At 37.1% G+C, this 11684-nt stretch overlaps 1 protein-coding gene and 1 long non-coding RNA gene across 8 annotated transcripts in view; both read right to left on the reverse strand.

Annotated features, from left to right (window-relative positions):
* Positions 1–11684, reverse strand: part of ZEB1 (zinc finger E-box binding homeobox 1) — a 276709-nt gene that overhangs the window by 55577 nt on the left and 209448 nt on the right. Inside the window, exon 1 of one of the 7 annotated variants that reach the window (XM_014547961.1) lies at positions 4464–4482. The exons of the other annotated variants lie outside the window; for them this stretch is intronic. The gene's annotated coding sequence lies outside the window, so the exon portion shown is untranslated. Of the gene's footprint in view, positions 1–4463; positions 4483–11684 lie in introns of those variants that run through there. 7 annotated transcript variants of the gene reach the window in all.
* Positions 1131–11684, reverse strand: part of LOC106727864 — a 14476-nt gene continuing 3922 nt past the window's right edge. The window contains exons 2-3 of the long non-coding RNA XR_001364112.1: positions 5008–5014; positions 1131–1142 (exon numbers count right to left, since the gene is read on the reverse strand). This is a non-coding gene — a long non-coding RNA (uncharacterized LOC106727864). The remainder of the gene's footprint in view (positions 1143–5007; positions 5015–11684) is intronic.

Genomic DNA, 11684 nt, shown 5'->3' on the forward strand with positions numbered 1-11684 from the left:
GATGGCCAAGACCCACCCCTGTGCCCACCGCGGCCTCGCAGCCCAGAGTTCAAGGTGCACGAATTTGTGCACTGGGCCCCTAGTTTTAATATTAAAGTAGACTTTGGAGGTAAGAAAATTACCAAAGATATGGAGAAACATTACATACTGATAAAGGCCAATTCACCAAGAAGACACAATCTTAAGTGTGTATGCATCTAGTAACAGAGCTTCAAAATACATAACTGACAGAACAGAGTGTAGAGGCAAATCCATGATTATAACTGGAGACATCAATACAAATTAATGACAACTTAAAAAATTTAAAATAATGGTATCATATAAAGTATGTTCTCTCACTATAATGAATTTAAAGTAGATATCAATACCATAAAGATAAGAAAATCTCCACTATGGAAATTAACACACTTCTAAAGAACCCCTGGGCCCAAGGGAAAATGAAAAACAACAGATCAAAAGTTGTAGGAGGTACCAAAAGCAGTGCTTAAAGGGTAATTTATAGTATTAAACTAGAGGCCTGGTGCATGAAATTCATGCACTGGGGTGGGAGGGGGGTCCCTCAGCCTGGCCTGCATCCTCTTGCAGTCCAGGATCCCTCTCACAGTCCAGGATCCCTCTCACAGTCTGGGACCCCTCACTTCTTACCGCCCACCTGCTTGCTGCTCCTTATCACTCAGCTTGCTGTTCCTTAGTGCTGCCATGGAGGCGGGAGAGGTTCCCTCCACCAGCCATGAGCCCAGCTTCTGGCTGAGTGGTGCTCCCCCTATGGGAGCATCCTGACCACCAGGGGGAAGCTCCTGCATTAAGCGTCTGCCCCTGGTGGTCAGTGTGCATCATAGCAACTGGTTGTTCCACGGTTCGGTAGATTTGCATATTAGGGTTTTATTATATAGGATGCTTAAGGTATAAAAGAAAGTCTCAAATCAAAATTCTAGCATCTGTGTTAAAACATAAAAAAATAGCGAAACTGCCCTAGCTGGTTTGGCTCGGTGGATAGAGCCTGCGGACTGAAGGGTCCTGGGTTTGATTATGGTTACGGGCACATGCCCAGGTTGTGGGCTCGATCCCCAGTACAAGGGCGTGCAGGAGGCAGCTGATCAACAATTCTCTTATCATTGATGTTTCTATTTCTCTTTCCCTCCCTTCCTCTCTGAAATCAATACAAATATATATTTTTAAAGAAGAGCAAAAGAAACCCAGCACAAAGAGAAGGAAGTAATAAAGAACAGAAAACAATAAAATTAAAAACAAAATAGAGAAAAAAAATGAAACAAAAAAGCTGATTCTTTGAAGAGATCAATAAAATTGACAAATCTGCAGCAAGACTAACAAAAAAGAGGGATGCCACAATTTACTAATATTAGAAATGAAAAGAGAATACCACTACAAAGCCAGCAGATATTAAAAAATAATACAGGAGCTACTATGTGTTCAAGTAGTAAACATTATAATATGCATTTCTGATTCTTAAAGAAGAGTTTATTCATATTTTAAAAAATTACTGATAGTAAGTATTAAATGACAGATAGTAAGTTTGCCCTCTACCCGAAGTCAACTCGTCTTCCATCATCATATATTTGATATCCTTTACTACCACCCAATATATATAGATCATGTATCATAGAAATGAGCACTTGAAACCTATATAATCTCATTAACCAATGCCATTCCAATAAATTTAAAAAGAAAAAAATAAATAGAAAAAAAGTCAGTGTTTTCAATGTGTCAGATATTACATTGTTTGTAGCTACTTACACTTAAAATGAAAAATTCTATATGCCCACTAAGCAACCTGTGAGTCAGTACATAATTAGTTTACAAAATATAAATCAGGAGGATTAATAACAGTACCTCTTAGGATAGGTTGTGAGGATTAAATTAATAGAGTATATCCTTAATAGTATACCAGGCACATAGTAAGTACTATGTAATTTTAGCTATTTTCTTAAAAGCAGACTTGTAAGGTTCACATCTTTACACACATAAATTTGAAAACTTCTAAATGGATCAATTCCTCAAAACTAGAAGCTACTAAAACTTATCCAAGATAAAATGGCTATCATAAGTATTCCTATAACTATTTTAAAGACTGAATTTGTAGTTTAAAACCTTCCCTTAAGCCCAAACCAGACAAAACTCCAGACCTAGACACTTAAAGAAGAAATAGCACTAAATATAAACGATCTTTTCAAGAAAATAAAAAAGAAAGGAACTCTTTCCAATTCAATTTATGAGGTGAGGATTACCTTGATACCAAAGACATATAACAATAGTACAAAAAAGAGAGAAAATTATAGACCAGTGGTTCTCAACCTGTGGGTCGCGACCCCTTTGGAGGATGAACGACCCTTTCACAGGGGTCGCCCTAAGACCGTCGGAAAACACATATATAATTACATATTGTTTTTGTGATTAATCACTATGCTTTAATTATGTTCAATTTGTAACAATGAAATTGGGGGTCACCACAACATGAGGAACTGTATTAAAGGGTCGCGACATTAGGAAGGTTGAGAACCACTGTTATAGACCAATCTCTCATGAACATTGATTCAAAAATCTTCAACCATGTATTACATTACCAAGTCAATTTCAGCAATATATGAAAAAAAAAAGACTAAGTGGTGCTTTCTACTAGGGAACCCAAAGGTGGTTCAATATTTGGAAAATGCATTTTACCGTATTAACAGGCTAAAGAAGCACAAACACATGATCATATCAAGCGAGGAGAAAAAGCATTTAAATTTCAAAAAATTTCAGCATCTGTTCAGGATGAAAACTCTCAGCAAACTAGGAATCAAAATTTAGTTTGATAAGAGGAAAATAAACAAATCTATAGCTATCATTATTCTTAAAGGTAAAAAAATGAATACTTACCCTCTAAAATGGGAAAAAAGGAAAATCTCCACCCTCACCACTCCTGACAACTTGTAATAAATCAATAAAAATATAAGATATACAAATTAGAAAGAAAGAAATCAAGCTGTCTGTATTTGAGAAGATTATCTACATAGAATTCCCAAGGAAATCTACAAAAAAATTTGTAGAACTACCAAATTCACAGGATTCAAGGTCAACACATAAAAATCAGTCATATTGCTTACTATTTAACAACAATGAACAAATGGAAAAAACAAACAAATGGAAACTAATTAAAAATAAAATATTTCCAACAGTTTCTCCTTCCAAAAAATGAATACATAGGTATAAATCTCACAAAACATGTTCATTATCTTTATTTTGAAAGAGAAAGCACCGAACAAAAAAGACGTATGGCAGTATAAAAAAAAATCAACATACAAAAATAAGCCACATTTTTACACACTAATGAACCACCTGAAAGAGAAATAAACGTCTCATTTACAATAGCATCAACAACAAAAAAATACACAGGATAAATTTAACAAGGAGGTTAAAGATTTGTACATTAAGAACTATAAGACACTGATGAAAGAAACTGAAGAAGAGACAAATATATATAAAGATATCCTGTGTTCACGATATTTGGAAGAATTCATATTGTTAAAATGTCTATACTACTCATAGCCATTTATAGATTCAATGCAATCCCTATCAAAATCCCAAATGTATATTTTTTACAGAAATAGGAAAAATCTTAAATTTATATGGCATCACAAAAAACCCCGAACAGCCAAAGCAATCTTAAGAGGTAAGAACAATGCAGGATATATCACACTTCCTGATTTCAAACTATACCACATGACTATAGTAATCAAAACAGTATGTTACTGGCATAAAAACAGACACATAGGCCAATAATAGAAAAGAAGGAGAGCCCAGAAGTAAATTCCTGCATATAGTGATCAACTAATATTTGACACAGGAGCAAGAATTCTCAAGGGGGGAAAATACAATCTCTTCAATAAATGGTGTTGGAAAACTGGACATTCACATGCAAAAGAATAAAATTGGACTCCTATCACACAACTCACAACAATTAACTTGAAATGGACTGTAGATTTTAATATGACATGAAACAATAAAAATCCTAGAAGAAAATGTGGGAAAAAGTACCTTGACACTGGTCTCAGCATTGTTGTGTGTGTTTTTATGGCAACAAATGCACAGGCAACAAAATAAAAATAAAAAATGGGACTATAAACTACAAAGCTTCTCCACAGCAAAAGAAATAATCAACAAAATAAAAAGGCAACCTATGGAATGGAAGAAAATGTCTGAAAACCATAGATATGAAAAGGAATAAATATTCAAAATATATAAGGAACTCATACAACTGGAAAGCAAAAAAGCAAATAATCAATTTAAAAATGGGCAAAGGACATGAATAGACATTTTTCCAAAGAAGATATACAAATGGCCCACACATACATGAAAAGGTGTGTTCAATATTACTTCTCATTAGAAAAATGCAAATAAAAACCACATTGAAATATCACCTCATATCTGTCAGAATGGCTATTATTAAAAAGACAAGAGCTTACAAATGCTGGTGAAGATGTGGAGAAAAGGGAACTCTCATGCACTGTTGGTGAGATTGCAAATTGGTGCAGCCACTATGAAAAACAGTGTGGAAGTTCCTAAAAAAATTAAAAATAGAACTATCACTTTAGTTAGTTCTTCCCCTCTTCCCATGTATATGTTTATTATTTATATCAATATGGATACATGGATATAAATGTCTAATCACTATATTGTATACCTAAAATTAATACAACATTGTCAACTGTAATTAAAAAATAAAATTAAAAAATTAGCACTACCATATGATCCAGCAATCATACTTCTGGATACATATCTGAAGGAAAAGAAATGACTATCTGAATTATTTGCACTTCCCTGCTTATTGAAGAATTATTCACAATAGCCAAGACATACAAACAACCAAAGTGTCCATCCTATATAATAAAAGCCTAATATGCTAAGTATCTGGTTGTTCAATCAGCTGTTCAACCAAAGCGTAATATGCTAATGATATGCTAAGGCTGCTCAACCACTCACTATGATGTGCACTGACCACCAGGGGACAGACGCTCTGACCGGTAGGTTAGCTTGCTGCTGGGGTCTGGCCGATTGGGACTGAGCGAGATGGGTCGGACACACCCTAGAGCCCTCCTGCGGTCCCTCCCTCGCTGGCCAACCTCCCATATCCCTCCCTGGCCCTAATCGTGCACCCTTGGCCTGGCCTGCACCCTCTCACAATCTGGGACCCCTCAGAGGATGTCGTAGAGGCGGTTTTGGCCCAATCCCACAGGCCAGGCTGAGAGACTCCACTGGTGCACGAAATCGTGCACAGGGCCTCTAGTGAGTGATAAATGGATAAAGAAAATGGGAAAAATATATATATATCTGTGTGTCTGTCCTTTTGCCAATATCATATCTTATTACTGTAACTTAATAGTAATTCTTAAAATTAAGTAATGTTATTCCTTCAACATTTTCTTTTTAAAAATTGTTTTGACTATTATAGTTCCTTTGCCTTTCCATGTGAATTTTAGAATAATCTTATCGATATTGGCAAAAGGACAGACACACAGATAAATAGAACAGAGTCCATAAATATATCCCCACAAATTTCTAATAAAGGTACAAAGGCAATTCAATAGAGAAAGGGATAGTCTTTCAACAGTGTGGAAACAATTGGACATCCATATTCAAAAAAATGAACCTCACCTCAATCTTCTTCTATCTTATAAAAAAATTATCTCAAAATAGGTCATAGATCTAAATAAAAAAGAGAAGGATATAACGGAGAAAATTCTGGTGATCTAGGGTTAAGTAAAGAGTTCTTGAACACGATACCAAAAGCATAATAAAAAAAGAAAAAATTGGTAAAATGGACCTAATCAAAATCTAAAAGTTTTTCTCTGTGAAAAACTAGGATGAGAATAAAAAGGCAAACTACAGACTGGGGGAAATATTTACTACAACTACAAGGAATACTGAAAACAACAATAAAATGAAAGTAAAATAAATAACCTGATTAGAATATGAACAAAAGACATGAACAGACACTTCACTGAAGAAGATATACAGATGGCAAATAAACACATTAAAAAATGTTCAGCCAAAACCGGTTTGGCTCAGTGGATAGAGCGTCAGCCTGCAGACTGAAGGGTCCCAGGTTCGATTCGGTCAAGGGCATGTACCTGGGTTGTGGGCACATCCCTGGTAGGAGATGTGCAGGAGGCAGCTGATCGATGTTTCTCTCTCATCGATGTTTCTGACTCTCTATCTCTCTCCCTTCCTCTCTGTAAAAAATCAATAAAATATATTTAAAAAAATGTTCAAATTTACCAGTCATTAGGGAAATGCAAGTGAAAACAACAGCTACTCTAAAAAATACCTATTAGAATGGCTGAAGTAAAAAATAACTGGTAAAATCAAACATTGTGAGGATGTGGAAAAAGTGGATCTTTCATACATTACTTGTGGTATGATACTGCCAACCTAGAAAACAGTTTTGTATTTTCTTAAAACATTATACACTTAACACATTACTTAACACTACTACTTCTATGTATTTACTCTAGAGAAATGAAAACCATGTTTAAAAAACCCCCACATATACACAAATGTTAATAGCAGTTCTATTCATAATCTCCATAAATAACCCACATGTCTTTCAGTGGATAAGTAGCTAAGTAAACTGTGATGTATCCATAAAATGGAATAATAATCATAAAGATTCAAACAACTGATGCAACATCTTGAATAAATCTCAAAGACATGCTGTGTGAAAGAAGTCAGATACAAATGTTTCATATTATATGATTTTGTTCATATGACATTCTGAAAAGGACAAGCTACAGTGACAGAGACTAGATCATGGGTACCAGGGTTTGTGGTGGGAGAAAGGTGTGACTAAAAAGGGGTAGCATGTAGGGTCCTTGGTACTACAATGAAAAGGATGTGAAATCTGCCAACAACCAAATGAACAAGGAAATAGATCCTCTCCTACCATCTCCAGAAAGAAATGACACTGTCAACATTTAGACTTTTGTCCACTGAGATATGTGAAGAACTTACGAAACACACGGACTGTATGATAATAAATGTGTTGTTTAAGCTATTAACTGTTGTAGTAATTTGTTATGGCAGCAACAGAAAGCCAATAAAGTGGTTAAGTAAGTTTAGGGAGAAAAATGAGAACAACTGCCATTTCCTGGTTAACTAATAAGTGTTCAATATTGTTTCATTTTTGCTGTCCTAGTTTTATCAGACATTATACTAGTAAATCTGAAAGCCCATTACTGGATCCTATCCTTGCTGGAGACCATAGAAAATTCATAAGGAATACAGGACTTGGTAAACGCTTTGAAGATGTTTACAATCTAAAGAAATATATAAGGAATTTGAGGCTTTTAAACTTAAAATATAAAAATGACACATAAACCGCCCTGGCCAGGTCGCTCAGTTGGTTGGAGTATCATCCAGTACACTAAAAGGTTGCAGGTCTGATTCGAGGTCAGGGCACATACTTAGGATATGGATTTGATCTCTAGTCAGGGCACAGCAGGGAGGCAACCAATTGATGTTTCTTTCTCTCTAAAATCAATAAACACTATTCCAACAAACTGGACAACCTAGGAGAAATGGACATATTCCTAAAAAAATGCAATCATCCAAAACTCAATCAGGAAGAATGAAAAAATCTGAATAGGTCCATAACTATGGAGGAAATTGAAGCAATAATAATAATAATAATAATAATAATAAAACTTCCAGCAACTAAAAGCCCTGGGCTAGATGGCTTCACAGGGGAGTTTTATCAAACATTCAAAGAAGAACTAAACCTACCCTCCTCAAGACTATTCCAAAAAATTCAAGAGGAAGGAATCCAAACTCTTTCTATGAAGCCAGCATTACCTTAATCCAAAAACCAGATAAAGACACTACATAGAAAGAGAATAACAGGCCAATATCCCTGATGAACACATATGCTAAAATCCTCAACAAAATTCTGGCAAATAGGAACCAACATTGCATTAGAAAGATCACACAACATGACCAAGTGGGATTTATTTCAGGGATGCAAGGCTGCACATCAATAAACACTAGAGGCCCGGTTCACAAAAATTTGTGCACTTGGGGGGGTCCCTCAGCCCGGCCTGTGCTCTCTCGCAGCCTGGGACCCCTCGGGGAATGACCACCTGCTGGCTTAGGCCCGCTCCCCGGGGGATTGGGCCTAAGATGGCAGTCAGACATCCCTCTGGCAGCCCGGGAGCCCTTGGGGGATGTCCACTTGACAGCGAGGAGCAGGCCTAAGGTGCAGTTGGACATCCTTAGTGCTGCTGAGGAGGTGGGAGAGGCTCCCACCACCACAGCTGTACTGGCAGCCATCAGCCTGGCTTGTGGCTGAGCAGAGCTCTCCCTGTGGGAGCACACTGACCACCAGGGGGCAGCTCCTGCATTGAACATCTGCCCCCTGGTAGTCAGTGTGTGTCATAGTGACCAGTCATTCCCAGTCTTTCTGCTGTTAGGGTCAATTTGCATATTACCCTTTTATTATATAAGAGTGCTTGGCCAGCCTGGGTGAGGGGCTGATGGCTGTTTGCAGGCTGGCCACAACCCCCAGCCACCCAAGCTCCCAGTGGAGGCTGGCTGGAACCAGGAATCTGGGATTTATTTAGCTTCTATAATTGAAACTTTGTTGCCATTAGCAGAGGCCACAGTTGGCTCAGGGCAGGTGGGAAGCTTGGCTTCCTCCATCGCCCGGGGAACCAGGCCTCCTGCTTGCTCCAGCTTCGTGGCTGCCGGCCACCATCTTGGTTGGGTTAATTTGCATATAGTCACACTGACTGGCTGGTGGGCGTGCCTTAGGGTGTAGTGAAGTTACAGTCAATTAGCATCTTTGTCTTTTATTAGTGAAGATGATACATCACATAAACAGACTGCAATCACATATTCATATCAATTGATGCAGAAAAGGCATTTGACAAAATCCAACACCCTTTCTTGATAAAAACTCTCTGCAAAGTGGGAATAGAGGGATCATACCTCAAAATAATAAAAGCCTTATATGACAAACCTACAGCCATACTCAATGGACAAAATCTAAAACCATTTCTCCTAAGATCAGGAACAAGACAGGGATGCCCACTTTCACCACTCCTGTTCGACATAGTACTGGAAGTGCTAGCCATAGCAATGAGACAAGAAGAAGAAATAAAAGGCATCCAAATTGGAAAAGAAAAAGTAAAACTGTCAATATTCACAGATGACATGATATTGTACATAGAAAACCCTAAAGACGCCATCAAAAATATATTAGACTTAATAAATGAATTTGGAAATGAATCAGTATACAAAATTAACAACCCAGAAATCTATGGCCTTTTTTATACACCAATAATGAACTCACAAAAAGAGAAACTAAAAAAACAATCCCATTTACCATTGCAACAAAAAATTAGGATACCTAGGAATAAACTTAACTGAGGAGGTAAAAGACTTGCACTCAGAAAACTACGGGACATTGAAAAAAGAGATAGAGAAAGACATAAACAAATGGAAGAATATACTGTGTTCATGGAGTGATAGAATCAACATCATTAAAATTTCCATACTACCCATAGCAATTTATAGATTCAATGCAATTCCCACTAAAATACCAATAGAATATTTCACAGATCTAGAACAAACTCTCCAAAAATTCATCTGGAATCAAAAAGACCCCTAATAGCCGCAGCAATCATGAGAAAGAACAATGTTGGAGGGATCACAATACCAGGTATCAAGCTATATTACAAAGCTGCTGTTCCCAAAACTGCCTGGTACTGGCACAAGAACAGACATATAGACCAATGGAATAGAACAGAGAACCCAGAAATCGGCCAAAGCCAGTATACTCAATTAATATTTGACAAAGGAGGCAAGACCATACAATGGAGTCAAGACAGTGTCTTAAAAAAATGGTGCTGGAAAAATTGGACAGATACATGCAAAAAAAAAAAAATGAAACTAGACCACCAACTTACACCATACATAAAATAAACTCAAAATGGATAAAGTACTTAAACATAAGATGGGAAACCATAAAAATCTTAGAAGAATCCATAGGCAGCAAAATATCAGACATATGTCATAGTAATATCTTTACCAACATAGCTCCTGGGACAATGGAAAATAAGGAGAAAATAAACAAATGGACTACATCAAAATAAAAAGCTTCTGCACAGCAAAAGAAACCATCAACAAAACAAGAAAACCCACTGCATGGGAGAACATATTGCCAATGTTATATCCGATAAAGGTCAAATGTCCAAAATTTATAGGGATCTCATACATCTTAACAAAAGGAAGATAAACAATCCAATCAAAAAATGGGCAAAGGATCTAAATAGATACCTTTTGAAAGTGGACATATAGAAGGTCAAGCGACATATGAAAACATGCTCAAAATCACTAATCATCTGAGAGATGCAAATCAAAACAACAATAAGGTACCATCTCACACCTGTCAGAATGGCTATCATCAACAAATTGATAAATGGCAAGTGCTGGTGAGTATATGGAAAAAAAGGAACCCTCATACACTTCTGGTGGGATTGCAGACTGATGCAGCCACTTTGGTAAACAGTATGGAGTTTCCTCAAAAAACTAAAAATGCAACTTCCATTTGACTCAGTAATCCCATTTCTAGGAATATATTCAAAGAAATCAGAAACACCAATCAGAAAAGATACATGCACCCCCATGTTCATAGCAGCACAATTTACAATAGCTAAGATTTGGAAACAGCCTAAGTGCCCATCAGCAGATGAGTGGATTAAAAACTGTGGTATATCTACACAATGAAATACTATGCTGCGGTCTAAAAGAAGGAATTCTTACCATTTGCAACAGCATGGTTGGAACTGGAGAGCATTATGCTGCCAGTGGTCGGCAAACTCATTAGTCAACAGAGCTAAATATCAACAGTACAACGATTGAAATTTCTTTTGAGAGCCAAATTTTTAAAATTTAAACTATATAGGTAGGTACATTGTTATTAAGTTAATTAGGGTACTCCTAAGGCTTAGGAAGAGCCACACTCAAGGGGCCAAAGAGCCGCAGTTTGCCAACCACGGTGCTAAGTGAAATAAGCCAGCCAGAGAAAGATAAATATCACATGATCTCACTCATTTGTGGAATATAATGAACAACATAAACTGATGAACAAAAACAGATCCAGAGACAGGGAAGCATCGATTGGACTGTCAAACCTCAGAGGGAAGGTAGGGGAGGGTGGGAGTAAGGGGGAGAGATCAACCAAAGGACTTGTATGCATGCATATAAGCATAACCAAGGGACGCAAGACACTGGGGGGTAGGGGAGGCCAGGGGATTGTCAAGGGCGGGGATAAAAAAGGGACACATATGTAATACCCTTTGTAATACTTTTTGAGGGTTGGGGGGGTAATGGGGGGATAAGGACACATATGTAATAGCTTAATCAACAAAGAAAAAAAAATAAAATAAATTAGAAAAAGAAAGATTTGGAAACAGCCTAAGTGCCCATCAGCCCATCAGCAGATAAGTGGATTAAAACGCTCTGGTACATATGTATCCCAAGAAACTAGAAACACCAATCAGAAAGGATATATGCACCCCTATGCTCATAGCAGCACAATTCACCATAGCTAAGATTTGGAAACAGCCTAAGTGCCCATCAGCAGATGAGTGGATTAAAAAACTGTGGTACATCTACACAATGGAATACTA

This window comes from Myotis brandtii, unplaced genomic scaffold (genome assembly GCF_000412655.1).
Source record: "Myotis brandtii unplaced genomic scaffold, ASM41265v1 scaffold49, whole genome shotgun sequence".
NCBI classification, from domain to species: domain Eukaryota; kingdom Metazoa; phylum Chordata; class Mammalia; order Chiroptera; family Vespertilionidae; genus Myotis; species Myotis brandtii.